The following is an 18,033-nucleotide window of genomic DNA, read 5'->3' on the forward strand; positions in this document are numbered from 1 at the left end:
TTGAGAACAGATAGATCAATATAGAATAGGTGTTGTATGAGCTTTTCAAGAGAATGAAAACAACTAATTTGGAAAGACAGGAGGTAGAACCCTTGAATTTAAACTCTGGAACAGAGTTGTACAGGAAAGAATAAATATACGGTATGTTTTACTCTGTATTCTGCAGTTAGATAACTGTATGTGAATGGCTTCATCAGTGGCGTAGCGTGGGTTGTCAGCACCCGGGGCAAGGCAAGTAATTTGCGCCCCCTAACCCGTGGATTTTAGCACTCGAGTCTGCCGCAGGGAGCCCCACATCCTGGGCGTCCGCCGCACCCCCCACCCACACCTCCCCTGGGAAAAGGGGGAAGGTCCGGCATCCCCTCCCTCACGTGCGGCAGAAGCGCCGGGACCTGAGGCCGTGCCAGGAGGCGGGCGGCGCAGCGGAGCCTCCGCTTTGGAGCCGGCGGGGGGGGCAGCTGGGGGCGCCGCCGTCCCTTTCTTACCTCTGATGCCTGGAAGAGAGCGGGACCCGCCAGCGCAGCTGCCCGTCTCGCTCAGGCATGCACCGCGGCTGGCCGGGGCTTCCGCCGGGGGCGAGGGAGGGCACGGGGAGCGAGGGAGGGGGCCAGCACGACGCCCCGTGAGCTTGGCAGCCCTTGGCCGGAGCTGCGGCTGAGCCTGGAGCCGCACCAGCCCGCACCTGCTGCCCCGGGAGAGCTCGGCTCACTCCTCTGACCCCCCTCCCACCACCACCGCCCCCTCAGCCACGTGCGCCGGGCCGCCACCGCGGGGGCCGCTTTAGCGCGGAGAGGGGGAGGCCAGTCCCCGTTCGGCCCGCCAGCCCCGGGAGAGCCTCGCCAGCCGCTGAACTCTGGCTTTTGAGCAGGAGCGACCTTGCCCTGCTTGCCCTTGCCCGGCGCCGGGAGCAGCCGCCGCCGCCCACCCCGCTTTCCGCAAGCCCCGCTACGCCACCGCCACCTGCCGCGGGGTGAAGGAGTCGGGGCCGCACTGGCGGGCGCTTCTCTGGCAGTGGGGCATGCTGGTGCCCTGCACTGCGCTCTGTCTGCGGGGGCCGCCCTGGGAAAGGTGGAAGTGCAGCTGTGGTCTGGGATGGCTCCGAGCCCTGTCTGGCCGGCTTTGTGCCTCCGTCCCCCAAGAGTAGCTGGTTGTGAGTTGCTGCTTCCCCGAGTGCGCCTCAGCCCCGGATCCCCCCCGCGGGACTCCAGCCGCGCGAAGGGCGCTTCGGCGCGTCTTCCATCCCTCCCGAGTGCGAGCGCGCCCCCCCCAGATGTTGCGCCCGGTGCGGCCGGCCCCCCCTGCACCCCCCATGCTACGCCACTGGGCTTCATGTCCACAATAAAGAGATACAGTAAATCTTGCATAGTCATCTCTGAACAACTTAATACTTAATCTTTTCTTCAAGCTAATTCTTGATTAAGAGGCTAAATATCTGGAAAGCCAAGATTTATAGGTTTGTCTGGTATGAAGCCCAACAGTTAACTTACAGCAAAAATCTTGCATGGTTAATAAGCATTTTTTCAAGCCTCTACATAAGCCAGGTAATACCTGTTTCTCATTTACATTAACAAATCTATATTAAAGTATTTGTAGCACAAACTAACTCAAAACTTAGCCTTCCATCTATAACATGAGTAAATCTCATTAATGTGTTATATCCTTTAACGTAATTTATTATTGGCTATTAACGGCTAAGGAAAGCTTTAAGTAAACTTTTGAACCTGACTAATCAATTGGTCTTCCTAAAAGGTTCAGATTAATTTCTGACCATTTGTTTTATAACTCATCATCTGTAATAAATGTTTGATCTAAGTGATAATATTTTACAATGTTTTGTTTAATAGACATTATTCATTATGGCATGCATATAAACTCATAAATTAGTCTAAATGATATGTGTACTTATTTGCATCTTTCCATTAATTGGAATATAAGAAATAACCTCATACTGAGTCATAGCACTGATCCTTCTAGACCAATATACAATAGGTTGATCCTAGCTAGATTCCCAATAAGTGGGAGTTCTTAAACAAGGATATTTAAAACAGATATGCAAATGATTCCAACGAGGGTGAAAAAATTAGGAGGTGGCAATGGAGGCCAGAAAGGCTAAATAAAACCCTTGGGGAAGATCGGAAAAGATCTCTGTAAATTTTAAGTCAAACAAACACAGAAAGCTAATTTCTGCATTAAGATCTTGAGCAGATACCCAAAGAAGAACTGTGGATAAAAGAAGCTCTTAAGGATGAACGTAAAAACAAGACTGCCAAAGATAAACAGAGGAAAATAAAATAGATATCAAAGCAAACTACAGAAATTGCCAAGAAGAAAAGAGAAGCAAAATCCAAGAAACTCAGAACTCTTAGGAAGGAACCTACCAAAGAATTTTAGATGGCTGTTGCAAGAAACAAGAAACAGAATTACAATGACCTATGTAATGATATATTGGACATGGAAACTGGTAAGGAAAAATAAGGAAAGTATTCCAAAATAATTCTGAACTGAGAAGGAGGTTCCAATTATAAATCTCTGCACTAAAAATGCCAAGAAGAGATGTTAACAGATTTCAAGAACAGGCCAATTGGCTGAAACATTTGCAGCCCTGCAGTCATTATTAATTCTTAGAAGCATTTCAGTCTCATCAACATTTTTTCAAGTACTTGAATATTTACTGCAGTGGCAATGGAATTGTGAGGTTGGAGTTAACTTTTGTCGTACTAAAATAGTTTTTAATGATTTTCTTTAACATAAATCAGACCAAAAGTATAAAATTGGAGTCCCAAAAAGTGCTTTTTCAAAAGGCAACTAGACTTTCTTTGTTTTTCCTTCAAGATTCCTGTTACAGAATCTGGTAGTCCTTCTGGAAATACTTTGAAACCTCCTCCCTGAGGGGAGCAACAGAAACAGACCGTAAAGTGGGTTTGTGGGGTCTCTGACAATGCTTTGAGCTCTAAGCACGTAGCGCTTATAAGCAGTGTCCTGAATAATGGGAAGCGGGCTTCGTATAATCTTCTTGGCTGTCCTTACTACTCTTTGTATGCCTCTTTGGGTGTTCCCCAGGAAGCTTTTTTAAGAAAATAAATAGTGGCACAGCTGGAGTGGTGGACTTATGGTAAAATAATATCTTTTAATTTTGATGATCCTAACCTCAAGTCTGAGAAAGAGCTAGAATCAGAAGGACATGTCTGATTTATTTATTTACAACTGAAAGAATGATTTAAATTAGACAAAAAAACAGCTATGGTTTGGACTTTATTAAAAATATATGGTAGTGTTGAACATATCATTGCTAAGGTCTATAAAATGTTATTGAAAATGAATTTGGAAAGTGAATTTGTAAAGCATTGTATGATTCAGTGGGCAAGGAATTTTGGATATAATGTAAAGCAGACATGTCAAACACAAGGCCCAGGGGCCAGATACAGCCCGCGAAGTGGTTTCATGTGGCCCGCGAAGCCATCCTGGAAACAGTGAGGGAATGGCCCCCAGTGCCTTGGCCCTGGCCCAGAGACCCTCCTTCTGCCAGAGACCCTCAGATCTGTCCCACTCCTGCTCAGGCCCCCATAGGCACCCTTGATGCGAACGATATAGAGCTGGCCATGCCCACCCAGTAGGCCATACGCACTCTAGCCATGCCCACCCAGTAGGCCACGCCCACCCAGCCCCCTGAGGGCAACTGCAATGCTGATGCGGCCCTCAATGAAATTGAGTTTGACACCCCTGATGTAAAGCTTGAACAATGGGAGAATATGGACGAAAGGTTTAAAATTTATATTAAATTACAATTTAAAAGAAAACTTTTATAAGATGATGTATTGTTGGTATTTAACACCAGATAATTTATCAATAATGTATAAAGGTTTTTCAAATTAATGTTGGAAATGCAAGTTAAAAAAGGGACCTTTTATCATTTATGGTGGACATGTCATAAAGCAAAGAAATATTGGAGTAGGATTCATATTCTAATACAGAAGATTCTTTATGTGAATATAAAGATACAACCAGAATTTTTTCTTTTGGGTTTAATGGAAAAAGACTTTGAAAAAAAATGGAACTTTGATGTTATATATGTTGATGGCAGCAAGATTACTCTATGCATAAAAATGGAAGAACACTTTGATCCCCACAAAGGATGAATGGCTGCAAAAGTTGATGGAGTTAGAAGAGATGGCTAAATTGACTGCTTTGATAAAAGAAAGAAAAAACATAAGTACTTTGTTTGTATTTGGAAACTGCTTCTGGACTTTGTGCTTGAGGTGGAAAAAATGATATTTTCAACCATCTTGGCAACAGCTCTTTTGCTTCATTCGGTTAACCACTTGTACAGTCACCTAACAACTACAACTACCAGTAGGAGAGCTGGGATTGTGGTCACTGAGTGAGTCAGTCATGTGGGTATCTCACTTAATGACCGCAATGACTGATGACCAAACCTCCAGGTTCAATTATGATAGTAAGTTGAGGGGTACTTGTAAGTGCAGTTCAATGGTAGAATTGATTGACCAGAGAGTTGATGAGCTCCCTTTTATTAAGAGGATGTCTATGATACTTTAATTTGCATTTCTCAGTGAGCAGGGGATTCGACTCAGTAATTTAAATGGCTCCTTCCAAATTAATAATTTTATAAATCTATGGAACAGTGTTAAGTTCCGGTTATTTTAGCATCAGTTTATTGAGTGTTTGAATTCAGCTAGCAGTGGCAAGATATTTTCTGTCTTACAAAGAGAAATAAAAGATTTTATCTGGAACCCTCTGCTTGCAATGGATGTATTCCACCACTAAGGTATGCCCTTTACTTATTCATTTTGTAATGCATAATAAAGACTTCTCAGTGTCTCTTCATGTAGAACATCAAATAAAAGCAGTTCATTTCATTTTCAGGAAGTGAGTCAATGCAGCAGTAATATTGGAATACATCTAAATAAATTACCGTATCTCAAAAATCCATAACCTATACTAGGAAACTACCCTGTATTAAGGCAATAATGGTCACAAATTGGTATGTTTCAGCATGTGGCTATGACAGAAGTTGCAGCCAGTAAGTCTCTAATTTCATCTCATAGAGCAAATACTGGATTCCATCTAAAAAGGGGTTCATTTAAGTCTAAGATTATGAAGCGCATTTATGCCTCACCCAAGACTTACTTGGATTAAGAAGCAATCCATGGCACTATGCTGAAGATAATGTTCAAATCCCAGTCATGAAGCAGTGTGACTGGAGAACAGATTCAGTGCTTCAATCTGAGCTTGTCTGGAGATTGTTTTAACAAAAAAAGGGAAAAAAAGAGTGACAAGCATATACAGTCTCTCTCTCTCTCTCTCTCTCTCTCTCTCTCTCTCTCTCTCTCTCTCTCTCTCTCTCTCTCTCTCTCCCCCCCCTCTCAAGGAATTTTGGAACTATGTTACTTCCTAGTGATGTACAGTCAGGCTTCTATGTGGAAATGTAGAAGAATTATTACTCCATATATTCTGACTACTAATCAGCAGGTCATATTGGTGTCAGAAGAGTTTTAAGGAAATAGCAACAAAAAGTTCAATTACTGAATTTCAGACATAATTCAGTTTATTAAATCCTTGTCTGTTTAAAGCTAATGCATTAAACTAAGGAGTGCTTTATAGGCAATCAGTTTTTTAAATCAATCAGTTCGTGATTATTATTGGGATATGAAATCCCAGGACTGAAGAAAGAAATGATAAATCATTTCTATACTGTTACAAGAAAATTACACCACAATTTCTTTGTAGGTGAAGAAAGTCACAGACAAAAATGATGAATCATGCCTTATTATAAATCGGCACAAAGATTTAATAAAATGTTTAAAAGAACCAGTTTGGTGTAGAGGTTAAGGCATCAGGCTAAAAAGTGGGAGACTTTGAGTTCAAGTCCTGCTTAGCCATGAAAGCCAGCTGGGTGACTGTGGGCTAGTCACACTCTCTCAGCCCAAACCACTTCACAGGGTTGTTGGTATGGATAAAATAGGAGAAGGAAGGTGTGCTGGATATGCCAGCTGCCTTGAGTTATTTGTAAAAATAATAAAGGGATACAAACAAACAAAGAAATTTCTAGCTGCTTATTAAAAGGAACTGTTCTCCGTATTCTCTCTTAGCTTTCAAACTGTTCTGTTATAAAATACACCCTTCATCTGAACCCACTTAATCTGTCATTACAAATGTATACATTTATTAATATAATCGATAGCAGGTAGTCCTTGTCTTACAATCACTTGTTTAGCAACTGTTATAATAGCACTGAAAAAAGTGACTTAGGAACGGTCCTTGCACTTATGAGCATCACAGCATTCCCACAGTCCCATGATCAAAGTTCAGGTGATTGACAATTGGCATGTATTTATGATAGTTGCAGTGTCCTGGGCTGTGTGATTACTATTTGTGACCCTTCCAGACAGCTTCCAACGAGCAAAGTCATGGGGGAAGCCACCTTAAGGGCTGTGTGATCGACTAAACAACTGTAGTGATTCATTTAACAACCAGGATAAAAAGGATTGCAAAACCAGGCACAACTCATTTAACAACCATCTTGCTGAGCAATGGAAATTCTAGTACCATGTGATTGTAAGTTGAGGATTACCTCTTTGTGGCAACCATCTCTTCAAGAAACTCTGGGCAGTGAACAACATAAACACAGAGAATGTCATTAAAAACAAAAAACCTGCATAAAATAAAAACACACCACCACTAGACATGCGCACACCTGCCAGAGCTCCTATGCCATCATCCCTAATGTATAGAAAACTTCAGTAGAAGGTGGTTAGCTACTGAATTTCAGCAGAGGAGAAAGTCCAATTTAGAAATGTATTTTATATAAAAGCATTCCCTGATGTGCTCTAAAAACAGTCCATGCTCAATATGGGATAGCATGTGCCCCATCCACCTCATCTCAGGTGCCTCCTCTGGGACCGCAGTTGGCAAACTCCAAAACTCTTTATCAGAAGAAAGTGCTTCTAAATTACTCAACTTCAACTGATTTTGCACGGGGCAAAATCAGGGCATAGGAGTTATCTTTTTCCACAGAGATATACTGTAGATGTAAAAAGGAAATAAACCCTGAAATTTCTTTTCTGAGTTTGCTTATTTCAAAATAGCGATATTCCAACTTAATCATTTCAAGAAAGCACAAAGTCATCTTCTTGTTTATGTAGCTTTGAGAAATCTTTTGGTGTCCAGGAACTGCTCTTAATTTTTTCCCCAGGAAGCCATGTTAAGTCTAATGGAAAGTTGGGTCATGCAAATAGGTATGGCTGAATATTGAAAAAATGTTGTTTGTTATTTAAGGTTCATGCTAAATCTAGTTTAGGTCTGACAGCATTACTATGATTTATTTCCTTCCTCAAAATAACAAGAAACCACACTTTTTAGCAAAACAGTATACAGAAAAGGGGTGCTGTGTCTAGGAGTTATCCAGGAATATTCACACAGGTTTTAGATGATCTAGTTCTGCCCTAATTGTAGGGCTCCCCATTCCAATTCCTATTACTCTCAGGAACAGAAGTAGAAAATGCCTATTGTCCTTCAGTCCTGTTTATCAGCTTCCAATCTGGTCACTTTCCAATTTCATCTGGTATGATACTCTACATGGACCTTATCTTATCAATCAGAATCTTATTTTAAGAGATTTATACATATGCATATCACATGTCAGAGTTAGACAAAAATTTTGTTACTGGCAATGCATTCTTTTTTAAAGAGGGCAATTTTATTGGCCTCCATCAATTACTGGGGCATGAATAATAATGTCATGAAGGAAAAAAAGGTTTTGTAGTTAAGACTGAATTGTCCAGCTCCTCCTGAATGGTAAAAATTGGCCTTTTGGAAGGAGATGATGTGATGCCTTAAACTTAACCCATTTCCTGCAAAAGAGTTTGGCTCAAATACTCAAATAGGTATTCTGATTGGCAGGGACAATCCTATGACCCAAGGATCGCCACTTTTGTTTTAAACATATATGTGACCACTTCTTCTCCAATATATAAATGTATCTATGTCACAATGCTCTGTAGAGGCAATCTGATCAGTTCTGTAATAATATTCAGAGTCAAGAGAATTCCTTTTTATGCATCTCCCAATTGCTATTTCTTTGTAACAACAAAACTCCTCCTCTTTCCTGAGTCTGTTTGAGATTAGTTTCTTAAGATATTTACTCTTTGGTCTTGCTAGAACAACCAAGGCAAAAAAAAAGAGCAAAGTTTCTTGGCTGTGGTTACACACAGCTCTGAATCAGCAGCTTGCATCATACAATTTCACAATGGGAAACTGTCTGACCACAGTTACAGACCAATCCAGCTTGATCTGCTGTTACTGAACTGCATCACAGTTAAGTAGACACAATAGCTTTTTGCCTAGTAGAAGACCTGGAAACATTTTATCATCTTTACAACCTGCCAGATAAATTAATTTGAGCTATGTCTCATACTGTTTTTTCTCTCCTCTCATATTTCTTTAGTCTCTTATTCCATATTTTTTTTCATGGTGGGATTCTGTTTTGCACTTTGGACATTGAAGGAAGGAGATTCAGACATCTGTTTCTTTTAAGTTTAAAAATGAGATTTGCTATTATTCTACTTCATGGGAAACTTTGCTGGCAAACAGAAAGTATATTTTTCCCTGCAGCTTTTTCCTAAATTCAAATTAATCCAAATCTGAGATCCATAAAATACACTGTGTACTTTTTAGCCTTTTCCAACATATTGCTTGCTAGCTGGGGAGGATTGAAAACATAATCCAATCACTTGGTGAGAACTTAGTGGGAGAAGCTGCTTCTTACTCGCCTTCATTGTTATAGTATTGTAGTTATATGATGTGGCACAGATTCTTTTTTCTTTAAAACATGAGGTATAATATTAAGATGCTATAAAATGTGAAGCACACAAGCAGTTTTGATAATACAGCTATGAAGTTTTTTATACAGGCAGCTCTTCAAAGGAATAATTGCCCAAGGTATAAAAAAGGGTGCTTCATAATTTCTTTTGGAGTTAATGTGGTTTGGAGAAGATAGCTTTTTTCATCCCTCCAGCATTCAGAACCTTCCTACTTGGCTCTGCTACCTGGGAGGAGTTTTCCAATATACATCTTCCTACCCTTTCCACAAATTTCCTTTCCATCTAGTTGAATCAAAATGGTTGAACGAATATGGAGCACCACACAATAATTTATTCACAATTAATATGTTTTTGTGCAAGATTCCCCCTCCCCAATATTATATTTCTACCACTATTTTACTAGAGTTTCATTTCTTCAAAACAGTATGGAGTATGGCTTTAAAATTACTATTAATTAAATGATTGTGTTCATATCCTGCATCAAACATATTACATTTTAATGTAGCAAAATATATGGAATGACATGGCAAGTATCTGGACTGCAATTTTGCTAGTAAGGTAGCTTCCTAAGTTTGTCCGACATGCATCATTCGTATTAAGAGAGTTTGAATCAGGAACACACTGATCCACATAAGTGATGATACCAAATTCATCTGAGATCCTTTGATTCCAAAACTGTATTCAGCAAGATTGCAATGCTTGCCTAAATGTGAGGAGACAGGCTCTACTATTCCTCAATATTGTCCTCTAGCTTAAAAGTTCTCTCTTCATGTTTTTGGACACCCCTGTGATAATAGGGGATTAGAGCAATATCTTTTTTATTTTACACACACACACCCTTTATTTATTTTTTGCCTCAGTGTTGGAAGTAACAATTGTAACACTGGGGTGGGAGAGAAGGCAAAGGAAACAGGAAAAGCATTTCCCCCCCCCCGTCAATTTTCCTATCTACAGTATGTGCTACTGGCCCTTTTAGCATGTCCTGACTATAAAGTTACCCAGGCTGGATTTATGTGGGGATGTGGTAAGATTAGTTTTACCTTCTAAAAAGCTTCCATTACCTTTAATGTATTTGATTTGCCAACAACATCTCAGCCTCTCTTATGTAATTTCTTTCCTTGTAACCGTCAGTGGATAATGTCCTGGCTTTCTATTAATTACACTTGCTGATTCCTAATACTAGCCAAAATATTCTTGTCTATTTGTGGTTTTTGATTTACCCTAAGGGTTTTTAAAAGATTTACTGAACTGGAGATTAATAATTAATAACTCACCATTACAATGGTGTTGTGTTCAGACTCAGTGAACTACTATTCTCTTCAAACTAGATAAAACTTTGCTTGAAGCCTGTATTAGGAACTCTGCTGTAGAATCAGCATGATCATTAAATTTGATGAAAAATAATTTATGAGACGTTCTCATAACTGGAGTATCGAGTTTCTATCCTTATTAAGTGGCCAAAAAGTTTGTGTGAATGCCCTGTCTTTAACTGAAGAGTCTCTTATCCCTCAGTCTTACTGTTCCTGGCTTCAGTGAGATATCCGGGAAAGAATCCAGAGGGAAGTATTAGCACTACTTTTCCTTCTAAGGGAAAATCCTGCCCTTGGAATAACAGAATAACAGTTGGAAGGAATCTTGGAGATCTTCTAGTCTAAGCTCTGCTCAAGCAGGAAACTCTATACCATTTCCAACAAATGGTTGTCCAATCTGTTCTTAAATATCTCCGGCATTGGCACACCCACAACTTCTGGAGGCAAGTTGTTCCACTGATTACTTGTTCTATCAGGAAATTTCTCCTTGGTTCCAGGCTAGATCTCTCCTTGATTAGTTTCCATTCATTGCTTTTTGCCCTGCCTTCTTCTTTGTGGCAGCCCCTCAAATAGACTGCTATCATGTCACCCCTAGTCTTTCTGGAAAATTTCTCCTTCCTAAGAAGAAATTCAGACAGTTCAGTTGCCCACATTTGTGTGAAACTGAATTCAGGAGGCAAATTTAAAAACAAAATTCTCATTGAAATGAATTCCAAACTCAAAGGAAATTTGATTTTGAACCTGCATCATGTACAGCTCTTTGTTCTACTTTAATCTGTCAGCAAACTGGCAGCTTTTATGAACTGATTTTTGAGGTAGGATTAAACTATGAACATCATTAGTGAGTGAACTTTCATACTAAGTAACAGCATATGGCAAATGTGAACAATTAACAATTTATAATGTGATCAAATTTCAGGACAGAAACTACTAAGATCTCAGTGACTCACTATGCAGGGCTTAAAAATTCCAATGGGATGGTGTCATGTTGACACCACAGCTTTGGTTGTCTAGACAAAACTAAGACTATGATAATCTCTACTTTTTTCCTTTTCAGGTCAAGGAAATCATGGACTTGGATTAGGTATAAATAATACGTTGCATTTTTCCTATCAGAATCAATCGTGTAAATGTCATGATTGACATTCCTCCCTCCCTCCCCCCTTCCATTATTGTTTTTTATAATTTTATATGTATATAACCAGTTTATTTATTTTATATATTTCATTAATATACTACCACAATTGTATGGAGACTCTAAGCAGCAGGATATACAGTACAGAAAATTTATTCTTTGGGTCTTCCACTATCTGGAATGCCATTTAAATTAGTTTTTATGACAATATGAGATGAAGCTGATTTTTTTTTTTACTTTTCTAAGAAGCTCTTTTGTCAAATCAGTAAAATGGAAAGATCTACAGCATGGAGGGAAATCTCTGACATGTGCAATTTCAGACTCACTGAAATGAAAATGGATATGGTTGATAAATTCAGATTCATAAATAATGAGCAGCCATTCACAGAAACCAAAGAAAAGATTGTTAACCTCTGAAATGGATGGATGGAAAGTCAGACAAACAGATAAATATGGGAGTCAGAAAATTTATTGCCTGAACATTTTTTTAAAAAAATATGGGAAAAATGTTTTGGTAACTAAATGCTGAGGGGAAAGCAAGTCTTGGATGGGGAGGGTAGAAATTTAATTTTTTTTTCACATTTTGGGGTACAAACACATGCTTGTGTTTGGACTTCATGATGCTTTAGTGTTTCTGTTTTCACTCTTATCTGCCCCTCCTCCCAATCTCTTCAAATCACATTACTGAAAATCACCCATGGTCCTGCTGCATTTCAGTAGCATATTTTGAGGGTATTCTGGGATTGCAAATATGGGCTGGTATATGTGTGTCTGTGTGGGAGCATGTGCATGCATGCATATCTGTATACTTAAACAAGGATAAAACAGCTATCTAGCTAAAGATCCTGAATAGCAGATTCTGGCAATTTAGGGCCAAAGCACACATTATGTTAAGCATGACTATTGAAAATTGGGAGCAATTGAGGTAATGGAGATCTGATTAAAGCACATTAACATATTAGAAATTAAATCAAATTATGTAATGCTGAATTAGGAGAAAAATGTGTATAGCTGCTATATAAATGAAATATATCAAAGATTGTCACTGGGACAGAAAACAGAGAAGTCATAGAATATTTTTTAACAAATACCAGATTATTATGTTAGTAAACAGATGTTCATGCTTAGAAAGTATAAAGAGCATTTTGCTCTTTATATTGGCAAAATTCTGTCCTGAAGCAAGTCAACATCTTTAAGTCTTCTACATACCAAATAATTATATATGCATCTTTTTGTTATTAGATAATCTTTAAATTAAAGTTTAATAACAAAACTACTAGAATTCTTTGAATTAAACATTGCATTTATCTTTGGCCACCTTATTAGATTTCAAGACATCATTTACATGCCCTCCTACCATTCACTATAAATATATAATTACACTTGCCTTTTCCTACTACTACTAGCAAAAATAACTTATGGCCATCTTAAGTTCATCATAATCTTGTAAAATTTGTTGGTATAAGAGATATTGAAAATAATAATAATAATAATAATAATAATAATTATTATTATTATTATTATTATTATTATTATTATTATTTTATCCCATTTATATCCCGCCCTTCTCCGAAGACCTAGGGCGGCTTACAATTTAAGCACAAACCAATGTGCTTAGCAGTAGCCTTCATTCTATGTATATGCCTGCTTATTAGGGCTTTCACACACACCCCCAAGCGGCATTATTACAAAGTCAGCTTAATTGCCCCCAACAATCTGGGTCCTCATTTTACCTACCTCGGAAGGATGGAAGGCTGAGTCAACCTTGAGCCTGGTGGGATGCGAACCTGCACTAATTGCAGGCAGCTGGTGTTACTTAAGGAGGCATTAGCCCACTGCTCCACCAAGGAACTTCAGGAATTGAATGTAGACCTCTCTCAGGAGAATATAAGCAAGTAGGGAAAGTCCTGTTCTCTTTGTTCTTCCTTATGGGCTTTCCACTACACAGAATCATAGAATCACCTGGCTGTATTTATACAGGTTTTGTCTGATCCCACATATATGAGGGACTTTCTAGGTCACTTGATTTTGCATCTCGCACCTCTAATTTCCCTATTTTACAAAACAAAGTTAAACTTGGTCACTGTTGATCTACGTTTCATTTCTCATATCACACACAATCCCTTGGTGGAGATCATGATAACGTTTCCCCCTCTTTTCCAACCAAAAGCAACACTAGGTTCCCAGTGGTGAATGGAAAAGATGGATCTTGTTTAGTTCTTTGTTATATACACTTACCTGTATAACAAAAGCAGATAGTAGATTCTCAGCATCTATCACTAGCCCTCTGAATGGACAGCAGGTTTATGTTGTAACTTACTAGCATAGGAAACAATAGAAAGCAAGTGTGGTGGCAGTGGTCAAGGTATTAAAGAGCACCACATCAGGGAGATTCACGTTCTGCTCTAATCTCAGCCATGCAAGTTCATTGGGTGACTTTGCACTGGTTCTTTTCTTGGCCCAACTTACTTCAGAGAGTTTTGCAGTGGAAAAACTGGGATGGAGGAACATTATCAATGCCACTTTAAGTTCCTTTATGAAGGGTGAGATGAGAAAATAAAGAAATTATCCTTTGCCTACTGTATTCATAAAAGCAAAGAAGGGAAGTTCAATCTTGTACAAATCAAGGACAATCACTTAAAGATGCTGGGGTTTAACAAAAAGAAATTGGTCAAATGAGAACAAAGAAATGGGAGGGTCCATATTTAAATTTGATTTAATTTAAATGTTAATTAAATTAAATAGATTACTGTTCCCATTTGTTTAATTACTTCACCATGGTAAGATTAAAATTTGGTAGCAACCCAAAGGCTACTACACTCAAAAGAGTTGAGAGAGCAGCAGAGTTCGGGTCCTGATGCATGCATTGCATGTAAATCCTCAAGCAGAGAATAGGAAGAGCTCATCAGAAAGCTTTTACTTTCAGCATGATTTCTTTCTTTAAATGTTGAAGATATTTCATTTCAAAAGTGGGAGTAGAAAAGATGTGTCAGGAAGCAGGATAACTTAGAAATGCAATAAGACATTTTGAAAATTAAACCTGAAATATTATGGAAGCCTGTTTTTTCTTCTGCTTTTGGGGGAAACTCACTACTACATAATCACGGCATACTGGATTTCTGAATTCTCTCTCTCTCTGTCTCTCTCTCTCTCTTTCTGTGGGTGTCTCTGTGTGTCTCTCTTTGTGTATGTATGTGTGTATATTTAAGAGGAAGAAATGACCAGAATGTATTTTGTCTCATAGCTTGCCTTTTACAATTGAAAGCCAGAAAATTGAGAAGTTAGTTTATCTGGAATGGGAGACCTGTTCATCATTCCCTTTTTCAATTCCATAGCCGCATGGTGGTGAACCTATGGCATGGGTGCCACAGGTGGTACACACAGGCCTCTCTAAGGGCACACGCACTGTCGCCCAAGTTGTAGGCCTTCAGCTGGGTTTTATAAAATATTATCACTTTAGGCCTCTGCTGCCGTGTGCAAAAAAAAGGTTCAATCAATCAATTTCAACTTCTCCTAGGAAAAAAAAGATCTTGCAAAGTTGGAATTGATTGATTGAACTTTTTAGTCCGACCCAGTTTGCCGAAACCACCGCAGCAATGAGCACCCAATGGGGAATGCACACCCAATTGGCCATAACAACCCAATTGGCCATGCCTACCCATTGGCAATGTCCATTTTGCTCTCCGAGTTCATGGTGACCTAACCCTAAGTGGAATTTTCCTCAAATGGGATTTTCCCATGTATTTTACCAGGAAACATAGATAGGGCAGGCTAGAAAAGTCAATGCCCTTCTAACCATACCCAAACACTCTGAATTTGTTGGCAATGTCCATTTTGCTCTATGTGTTGATGGTGATCTAACCCTAACCCTTAGTGGAATTTTCCTCCAATGGGATTTTCCCATGTATTTTAACAGGAAACAAAGACAGGGCAGGAAAGGAAAGTGAATGCCCTCCCAACCATACCAAAGCCCTCCGAATTTGTTGGTGATGTCTATTTTGCTCAATGAGCTCATGGTGACCTAAGCCTAACCCTAAGTGGAATTTTCTTCCAATGGGATTTTCCCATGTGTTTTACCAGGAAACATAGACAGGGTAGGCTAGAAATGTCAGTGCCCTCCTAACCATACCAAAGCACTCCGAATTTGTTGGTGATGTTCATTTTGCTCTCCAGGTTTATGGTGATCTAACCCTAACCCTAAGTGGAATTTTCCTCCAATGGGATTTTCCCATGTATTTTAACAGGAAACAAAGATAGGGTAGGCAAGGAAAGTCAATGCCCTTCTAACTGTACCCAAGCACTACCAATTTGTTGGCAATGTCCATTTTGTTCTATGAGTCCATGGTGTTCTAACCCTAACCCTAAGTGGAATTTTCCTCCAATAGGATTTTCCCATGTATTTTACCAGGAAACATAGATAGGGCAGGCAAGAAAAGTCAGTGCCCTCCTAACCATACCAAAGCACTCCAAATTTGTTGGTGATGCCTATTTTGCTCTATGACTTCATGGTGACCTAACCCCAACCATAAGTGGATTTTTCCTCCAATGGTATTTTCCCATGTATTTTAACAGGAAACATAAATAGGGCAGGCAAGGAAAGCCAGTGCCCTCCTAACCATACCAAAGCATTCCAAATTTGTTGGCGATGTCCATTTTGCTCTCCAAGTTCGTGGTGATCTAACCCTAACCCTAAGTGGAATTTTCCTCCAATGGGATTTTCCCATGTATTTTACCTCGGAACATAGGGCAGGCAAGAAAAGTCAGTGCCCTCCTAACCATACCCAAGCACTCTAAATTTGTCGGTGATGTCCATTTTGCTCTATGAGTTCATGGTGACCTAAGCCTAACTCTAAATGGAATTTTCCTCCAATGGGATTTTCCCATGTATTTTACCAGGAAACATCAATAGGGCAGCCTAGAAAAGTCACTGCCCTCCTAACCATACCCAAGCACTCTGAATTTTCTGGTGATCTCCATTTTGCTCTGTGAGTTCATGGTGATCTAACCCTAAGCCTAAGTGAAATTTTCCTCCAATGGGATTGTCCAATGTATTTTACCCTGAAAGATAGATAGGGTAGCCTAGAACGTTCAATGCCTTTCTAACCATACCCAAGCCCTCCGAATTTGTTGGCAATGTCCATTTTGCTCTCTGAGTTCATTGTGACATAACCCTAACCTAGCCAGTTTTTGATTCTTTATAAAATATGGGACTTGCTAAATTGACTATCGTTTAATGCACTATTTTGCAAAGACATTGTTTTCCTGATTTCAGTTCCGATAATCTGAAGTATCCTCAGAGACTGGGTGAGACAAGAAACTTAATTGAAATAACTCAGAATCTTTCTTCACTTGCACATTTTAAAATAAACCATTGTTCTTCTCCTTTGCCCCCTGCCTGTGAGCAAGAAAAGTCCAAGTTACCTTCATTCATATTCTCTGCTTAGTCTGACACTGTTGAAGGGCAGCTTTAAAGTGTATGTAGTTTAACGTGATGGGATTTCTTTAGTAAAAGTTCCCAAATTACTTTAATGAAACTTGTATAACTATTTTTTTCAAGATAGGGAAGGCTAGAAATTTGCATCAAGGATAGCAAATATCATGCTGATTTAATGACTGTAAAATTCAAGGACTGGAGATGGGTCAAAGAAGGTGAAGAAGTGCAGGGTCTAAATTTCATCATTTGTAATACTTTTTTGTGGTGATTGTTCTATTATCAGATTTATGTACAAGCTGAAAAGAGCAAAGTAATTGTGCTGCTACACAAGCAAGATTTAAAGTAGAAAGATTTTTACAGCTTGATGATCAAGATATCTTTGCATATCAAGATTTATTCCTGGCCAATTCATATTAGCAATTATGTTTTAACCCTTCCTTTTGAAAAGCAAGCTAAAAGCTGTTTCTCCCTCATAGACTTACAGCATCAAGTAACCACTGTTAAATATACTTTAAAGCCTATTCTCAGCTATCATAATATTGGCACAATGACAGTTGGATTATCCAAAAAGAGTCATTAGTGGGCTCTTTTATTGTTCAATTCAAGTCTTCCCATCTTGTTCTTTAGATAATTCTACCTGTCCCTTTAATCAAAGCAATAATATTGGGATTATCTATATGGGTAAATTAGGCATGAAAAATTCAATGTTCTCTAAAGTCAGATGTGCATGTTATAACAATTCAAAGTCAGAAATCTGTTCTTCTGCTACTACATAATATTCTAGAGGCTACAGTTTTTAGGAAATTACTGAAGCTCTAGCACTACACCCACACTTGAATCAGAGTAGCAATAACTACACTGGTTTTTTAAAAAAATATTTTCATACTCAGCCATGGTCTTTGAAACCTTCCAGCTTCTTGGGAAAACATTCCTTTAGACTGAAATTTCTCATGTTCTCTTAGCCAGTTTAGGAAGTGAAAATATCTGTTTTTTCCATCCCTGTTGTTTTACTAAAGGTACACTAAACATTGCGACAATTATTAACTGTGAAGATGTTTTCTTCACAAATGAGTAATTGCAGAGATCTAAGAACTATGAGTGGCTCATCTTAGCCCTAAAAAGTACACAGAATATATTAATGATTTCAACAGAAAATCAGGCCAGTGTTCCATATTCAGTGATAGATAGATGATTAGATAGATAGACAGACAGACAGTTAAACAGACAGATTTCCTTCTACCCTAAAATTGTACAGTCTAATCCTTTTATTTGGGGCCTGAAGCAACAGGTCATAATAAACACCTTTTGCAGACAATT

Source organism: Vipera ursinii (assembly GCF_947247035.1).
Source record: "Vipera ursinii genome assembly, chromosome: 5".
Lineage (NCBI taxonomy): Eukaryota > Metazoa > Chordata > Lepidosauria > Squamata > Viperidae > Vipera > Vipera ursinii.